Source organism: Oncorhynchus tshawytscha, linkage group LG29, assembly GCF_018296145.1.
Source record: "Oncorhynchus tshawytscha isolate Ot180627B linkage group LG29, Otsh_v2.0, whole genome shotgun sequence".
NCBI lineage: Eukaryota > Metazoa > Chordata > Actinopteri > Salmoniformes > Salmonidae > Oncorhynchus > Oncorhynchus tshawytscha.
Window position 1 is genome coordinate 5496923 of NC_056457.1, and position 8043 is coordinate 5504965.

Consider the following 8043-nt stretch of genomic DNA (forward strand, 5'->3'; position numbering starts at 1 on the left):
CACAGTCTTCATAGATCGATATCTAGGCTATATATGGACCGATTTAATCCAAAAAAAGACCCAGTATTGATTATGGGACATCAAGGTGTGCAAAGAAAGAAGATGGTCAAAGGTAATTAATGTTTTATATTTTATTGTGCGGTTTGTGTAGCGCCGACTATGCTAATTCTTTTGTTTACATCCCCTACGGGTCTTTTGGGGTGTTGCATGCTATCAGATAATAGCTTCTCATGCTTTCGCCGAAAAGCATTTTAAAAATCTGACACGGTGGCTAGATTCACAATGACTGTAGCTTTATTTTAATACCAAACATGTGTATTTTAATGAACGTTTGCGTTTTAACTAATACTATTAGCATGTAGCGTCGCGCATGTGCATTTCTAGAGCTCTAGGTGGGACGTCTGCGTCTCAAGTAAGCTCAAGAGGAGCAGGGGTGGGCAACTCCAGTCCTCCGGGGTCAAATTTTTTCTCCATCCCCAGCAAACGCAGCTGATTAATCAAATTGCATTCTAAGCAGAAGATAATGATTAGGTTATTATTGGAGTCAGGTGTGTTAGCCGAAAGCTGGGGCAAAACTGTGACAACAATCGGGCCCTCGAGGACTGGAATTGCCCACCCCTGTCTTAAAGGTAGGAATAACTGTTGTTTCTCTTTGCTTGTTTTAGCTGTTCTTGCCATAATATGGACTTAATAGGGCTATCTTCTGTATACCACCCCTACCTTGTCACAACACAACTGATTGGCTGAAACGCATTAAGAAGGAAAGAAATTCCATACATTAATTTTTAACAAGGCACACCTATTGAAATGCACCTCATGAAGCTGGTTGAGAGAATGCCAAGAGTGTATAAAGCTGTCATCAAGGCAAAATGTGGTTACTTTTAAGAATCTCAAATATAACATATAAGTTTGGGTTGCTACTTGATTCCATATGAGTTATTTAATAGTTTTCATGTCTTCACTACTATTCTACAATGAGTAGGTACTGTATGTATTACTTACTTAAGTTGAACAAAAAATGTGTCCCAATAAAGTTTGGATATTTGATGCAGTTAAACCTCGACATTCTCATCCACTCCACCTTGACCTCTGCAATCTGAATTTGCTTACTAATTTCCACTCTCTAATCCTTTACAATGAATATACTTGTTATTCAAACAATCAGGGAGCATGTTTTTTATTGTGGGTTTATTCTGAGATTGGGTTTTCAGTGGTTTTCCAAGTCAATTTGGTGGTGCGATGGTAGCAATGGTGGCATTGTCTGAGCATGCATGGTTAAATAAACGGAGGAATAGATTTTGTTAATGAAAAATGCAACAGATGGTGGATATAAACCCAGTCCCAGTCGACGCCAGAATGTTTCCTGCCGCAGAGAGAGAGAGAGGATTAAGGTCAATTTTTTGCACAGCTTTTTCAATTTATAAATTCATGCTCAGTCAAAAAAGTTGAACAAAAAAAACGCAAAGGAGAGGAAAAAGGGACGACTGTCTGGCATCTAGCCAACCTATCGAGACTCCCTGGGATGTTCAAATGTCAACGAGCACAACCATGAAAATGTACAAATATTAGAACAAAAAAGCGAGTTTAAGAAATTAAACAATGCATAAAGTCCTCACATTATAACAGTCATTCACTGGCATGCACACAACACAAGCCATTGAAGGACTTCCAACGATCAAACAGCCTAGAAGAAAATAAAATACCGCCGTTTACTCACACAGTGCAACAGGTGTTCAAAGATAATAAAATAACAAAGACAATAAGCCACCATTTTATAGCTCAATCCACCGCATACTAAACTCTTGGTTTGAGAATTCATGTTGATTCCAGCATAACATTAATGACAAAAATGTACTCATAGACAAGAATGATCAATTAAAAAGTACAACCGACTTCCTGGAATTAACTTAAATTTACACTAACCCTGAAATGTGTCACCTTGTCTCCTTTGTTTTACTATCAAAAGCACAATGAGCCTTTACAACACACACACACCATATGGCAAACGATCAAACTCCCAAACTCCAGATATAGCAATAACAGTGGGTAACCATAAACATGTGCTACTATTCGATGCTGTGAAATAAAGGAGAAGGAGCCAAGGTTGAGAGGGTATGTCTGTGTGTGTGAGTGAGAGAGAGTGTGAGTGTGTGTGTGTGATTGACAGGGTACCATTAAAAGAGGATGAGGTGGATGGCCCGCCTGCCCACGTCGGTTCGTTCCTGAAGTGGCGACCCACATGGTGACTCCCCAGCGAGAACATGAGCCAGTGGTCATGACAGATGCTTGGGATGCAGAGCATTAAGTGTCACATTATCTTAATATGTTGCTTGGCGTTGCTCCTAGCTGCAAGCACACTGAGAGCAAATGTTTGATGAAGGTCAGTGATTTGAAAACAAGGTGCCACACTACAAACGCTCCACTCCTCTCCCCCTTCATCGGAGAACCCAAAAACACAGCTAATGATGAGAGGATGTGGGGAGAGGAGGAAGAACTAAGGAAGTGGAGATAAAGTGGGAGGGGGAAGGGTGTTTTAATGAGTATTTATGAGAGTAACAACGTTGCTTTCACATCATCTAGGATTTCATATAACGTTTTCTGCTTATACTGTATTTCCATTTCAAAAGGAGGATTGGAATTCAGCTGAACAGAAACCGTTTAACCCCTCCCAGCTGGGCTTTAACCCCAATCCCCTCTCTTATTGGTCAAGAACTCTCCACCAACCAAACCACTGTTTGCGTCATCTTCCAGCCTCAGCCTCCTCATCTCTATCATCATTATCATCCATCATCATCACCATATGTCACAGTGGAGTAGTGTTAAACAATATAAACATTCTGCCAGAGGAAAGTTATGGCCCAGGCAGCCGCTGATGTAGATTACAGGCCAGATTAATTAGATGAGGATTTGTGATTGTAATTAGCTGTGGCAAAGGTTTGATGATGTCACCCTGTCTGTTGGAGAAGACAAAGAACAAGACAGGGCAAGACTGGGGGGGTTCAAACATTGTAGAATGAATTGGGTCTACAACGTCGTGGGAGGGAGAAAGAGAGCGATATACTAGAGACGGGAGGTGAAGGAAGAGAGAGAAAGAGCGAGAGAGACGAAAGAAGAAAGAGAGAGAGAAAATCAGAGAGCGAGGGAAAAGGGAAGAGGTAGAGTGAACAAGGCAGCCCCATTGGGATTCAGGACATGCATAGAGAGCACATTAGTGCAAAAAAGTGGAACAATCCGTGCGGCATCCTTCTTTTATTAGAACTGGCTATGTCTAGAAATTTAAGACCGCCATATTTTTAGAACTCCATCAACCTGGCCTTTATATAGCTTGATAAAATAGGCCTTCTTGTTCAGATGGAGATTGAACTCGACTTATTCTCCTTCTGTCTGGGAAAAAATAGACCTGCTTTTGTTGAAAACCTTCTGTGAGGAGGAAGACAGTGAGCTCAAAATATATGGGACACATCACAGAATAATATGTTGATGGATTGTGGCTGCTCCACCTCCCAGCACTCAACATGGGGATTTGGATAGTGTGTGTGGACACATTTTACTATATCTGTGAGTACCAAAAGAATAGTACACCAAGAATAGTACACCAACTAAAATTCAGAGAAGTGAGGAAGTTTCACAGTCCTCACTTGTAAAATTGCTATTTTAGGCTTAGTGGTAAGAATTAGAATTAGGATATTGGGTTACTGGTTAAGGCTAAGAGTTAGGGTTATGTTTATCTTTAGGGTAAGGGTAAATTGGATTTTGAATGGGAATCAAATGTTGGTCACAAAAAATCCTCACAAGTATAGTAAGATATAGTTGTGTCTGTGTGTGTGTGTATCTGTGTGTGCGTGTGTGTGTGCGCATGGATGTGTGCATGCTTGCTAGTAGAAAAAACATGTTGACTCACCCTACTTGTAGAGAAATGCCAATGACATCCTTCTCTTTCATGTTACTGAAACGGTGTATGACTCTGTCATACAGTACATGCTTTTAGTTTTTGTTGTCCTAGGCTACCTGGCTAAAATGCTTTCTCGCTAGCCTAACTTCCTTTCATGGGCAACGATGTGCCGACTCCATCTACCAAGAGAGTTCTCATCTATATTATTCATAGCCATCTATTTACCACCACAAACCGATGCTGGCACTAAGACCGCAGACAACGAGCTGTATAAGGCCAAAAGCAAACAAGAATATTCTCATCCAGAAGCGACGCTCCTAGTGGCCGATTACTGCTTACAAGCACAAACTAAATCAGGAAGTACCCGTGACTCGCTCAATGCGGAAGTGGTCAGATGAAGCGTTTGTTACTGTACGCTACTGTTTTTCTAGCACAGACTGGAATATGTTCCGGGATTCATCCAATGGCATTGAGGAGTATACCCCCTCAGTCATCGGCTTCATCAATAAGTGCATCGAAACAGGCCCCATTAACATAAACTGGCAGAAGTGGAGCGGGTCGAGAGTTTCAAGATCCTTGGTGTCCACATCATTAACAAACTATCATGGTCCAAACACACTAAGTTAGTTGTGAAGAGTGAACGACAACACCTTTTCCCCCTCAGGAGACTGAAAAGATTTGGCATGGGTCCCCAGATCCTCAAAAAGTTTTACAGTTGCACCATCGAGAGCTTCCTGACCGGTTGCATCACCGCCTGGTATGGCAACTCCTCGGAATCTGACCTTAAGGCGCTACAGAGGGTAGTACCCAAATCCCAGTACATCACTGGGGTCAAGCTTCCTGACATCCAGGACCTAAATACTAGGCTGTGACAGAGGAAGGGCCAAAAAATTGTCAAAGACTCCAGTCACAAGTCATAGACTGTTCTCTATGCTACCGCACGGCAAGCGGTACTGGAGCGCCAAGTCTAGGACCAAACGGCTCCTTAACAGCGTCTACCCCCAAGCCATAAGACTGCTTGAAAAATTAATCAAATGGCCAGCCGGACTATTTACATTGACACTACTGCTACTCGCTCTTTATTATCTATGAATATCTATGCACCTTCGCACATTGACTCGGTACCGGTACCCCCTGTATATAGCATTGTTGTTGTTATGTAATTTTCTTGTGTTACTTTTTAGTTTATTTAGAAAATATTTTCTTTACACTACTTGTAAGTAAGCATTTCACGGTAAGGTCTGCACCTTTTGTATTCGGCGCATGTGACATAAAATTTGATTTGATTGAAGTAAAATTATGAAACACAGAGAGACGAAAGATACATTATTTTATATGGGCTCCCCTTGGCATCCATGACTACATTCCACTGTGTGTGTGTGTGCGGTGTATGTGTGTGTGTGTGTGTGTGTGTGTGTGTGTGTGTGTGTGTGTGTGTGTGTGTGTGTGTGTGTGTGTGTGTGTGTGTGTGTGTGTGTGTGTGTGTGTGTGTGTGGGTGTGTGTGGGGGTGTGTGTGTGTGCGTGTATGTGTGTGTGTGTGTGTGTGTGTGTGTGTGTGTGTGGGTGTGTGTGGGGGTGTGTGTGTGTGTGTGTGTGTGTGTGTGTGTGTGTGTGTGTGTGTGTGTGTGTGTTGTTAAGCTAAAGGACCGCACGATAGAGAATAATAATAGGAAGCAGAGGAGATAAAAATGAATGATAGAACGTATGTTTGATGCAAGTTGTGTGATCTTGTGCCTGCATGTTTTCTTCTGCATGTGTGTCCACAAATAGGCATTGTTTTTAGATATTTTTACACACTTAAATAGGGCCTCACCATCTTGAGGAGCAACAGAGCAGCATATACGGAGTGTTTCTTAAGAGAGATAACAAAAAGAGAGAGATATAAAGAAAGAGATTAGCCATCGCAGAGAGAGAGAGAGAGAGATAAAGAGATAAAGTAGAGATAACAAAAGACAGAAGAAAGAGAGAGATGGTGAGGGGACACAAGAAAAAAAAGAGAGAGAAAACTAGTCAGATGTCTCAGGGGTTCCCAGTCCCTATGGCCTTTCTCCCTGGGGAGTCCGTTAATCACCCTTTTAGACCTGTCAGCCAGTGGGTGGGCCCATTACCCTCGGAGGTGCCCGCCTTTTTGCCTGAGACAGTGGCTCTATTCAGACATTTACCGCGGATGCCTCAGCCCTCGGCGTGTCGCACACAAACCCCACCTCGCACATAAAAAAATGGTACAGTTTACTATAGAATACTACAGTACTTATAGATATATATTGTAAACTGTAGTGTACTCTAGAATACTAAACTTCACACTGTAGTATCCCTCGATCATGTGTAGTACTTAGTATATAATGTTGCAATATACTGTAAAATACTATAGTAAATACTACAGTATTATCCACACAAAAAAACTGTAGTAAAACTACAGAAATATCTGCAAAAACACTACATTTTTAACTATGGTAAATACTACAGTATACCTTCTGCATCTACCCAGCCCAATCCCCTCCCCCATATCCCAATTTGTGCCACTCTTAAGTGAGAAAGGTTAGAGGTTACAGGTTAGAGAAAAGAGCAGAAGTGCTTAACTCTCTGGTCAGAACCCACTCCTACCAACATAAAGTAATAACTATCAACTTCCTCATTAACAGAGAGGCCATCGAAATGGTTTCTTCATTCAAATATCTTGCAATAACAATAGACCATAAGCTCATCTTTGAACAACCCACCATTGAAATGATTAAGAAATCACAGCAGCAGCTGTCTGTCATCAGACGTATGCGTAACCTGTCCGTCAAAACCCATCTCCTTCTGCTACTGTACTGGAGCATAATTGAACCACTACTCATCAATTGCAGCATCTGTTACCACAATGCGCTCACAATGCAGCAAACTCTCAAATATCACAACAACGGCATCTAAACTGATTTGGCCTCCTCAACTCTCCCTTCTGAATGATTGCACTATTCACTCCTGACACATAATTTCCAGCCCGGATCACCCGCTTCACCTCTGCTTCGAACATCTCCCTGCACGTTTCGGCCCGCTACACCTTTGCTTCGATCATCTCCCAGCGCGTTTCGGAAGTAGTTTCATCCTGAGGCTTTCACCATAGTGAACAATTCCATATAATTTCTCCCATGGGCGGGGGGGGGTACTATTTATGCCTGACTGTTGTTTGTTTCTCTGTGTTTTCATATTTGTTTTACATATTCATGTGTGAGCTGTGCCAATAATAACTTCAGTAAATTCTGTAAAAAAACACTACAGTGAAAACGATAGTATTCCTACAGTAGTATTCACTATAGTATTTTTGTCATGTTGGCTTATTAGAGAAACATAAGAGATAATGAGAGATAATGAACAAATAAACAAAATGCAGTGAGGCAGGCAACGTGACGAGCATACAGAGATAGAGGATGAGTAGGACTCATTAAGATAAGACACTGGGTGGGTAGGATGCCTGGTTGGCTGGATGCTACATTAGAGTAAAGTACCACGCAGGGTGGCAGAGTGGGTTATTGGCCTGATTTTATTTAGCCACAGACTTCACTGCTGGAAAATACAGCTTGATCAGCTGAAGTTGGTGAGCTGCTTCACCAGCTCAATGTATATTTCGATACGTAGCTGGCGACCTGCCCAGTATGCAAAAAAATGTCTGCCTTTGGTTAGCCATCCAGCCATGAGGTAATTTGAAAGACAACAGCAAGGAATTTCTATCATCTCATATTCGTCTGCAACCTTCCAGCTAACCACTGCCAGCCAGAGGCTACAAGCTGTTTTAGTAATTTATATTAATACCCTACATTTGTTGGGATTTTATTGATTTGATTTATTTGCCAATTTAAAACACAATACAACCACATGTGGACATAATGCATTTAAAATCATTGAGGATGACAAAAAGTGATAAACCTAATCATTTATAGTTTAAGTATTAATGATATTGATTATGCCCAAAAATAGCCTGCATTTAAGCCATTGATTTAATATACTGTATTTGAAGCACTACAAACAGTTCCTTTATAGCAATTAGTGCCACTCCCTAAACTCCCTCACCCACGGCAACTATTAACCCTTTCATGCGTGAGTTCCAAATATCTCTAACGGTCGCCCCAGCTTGAGTTTATTTATGCACGTGATATTAGAATGTTCTCTC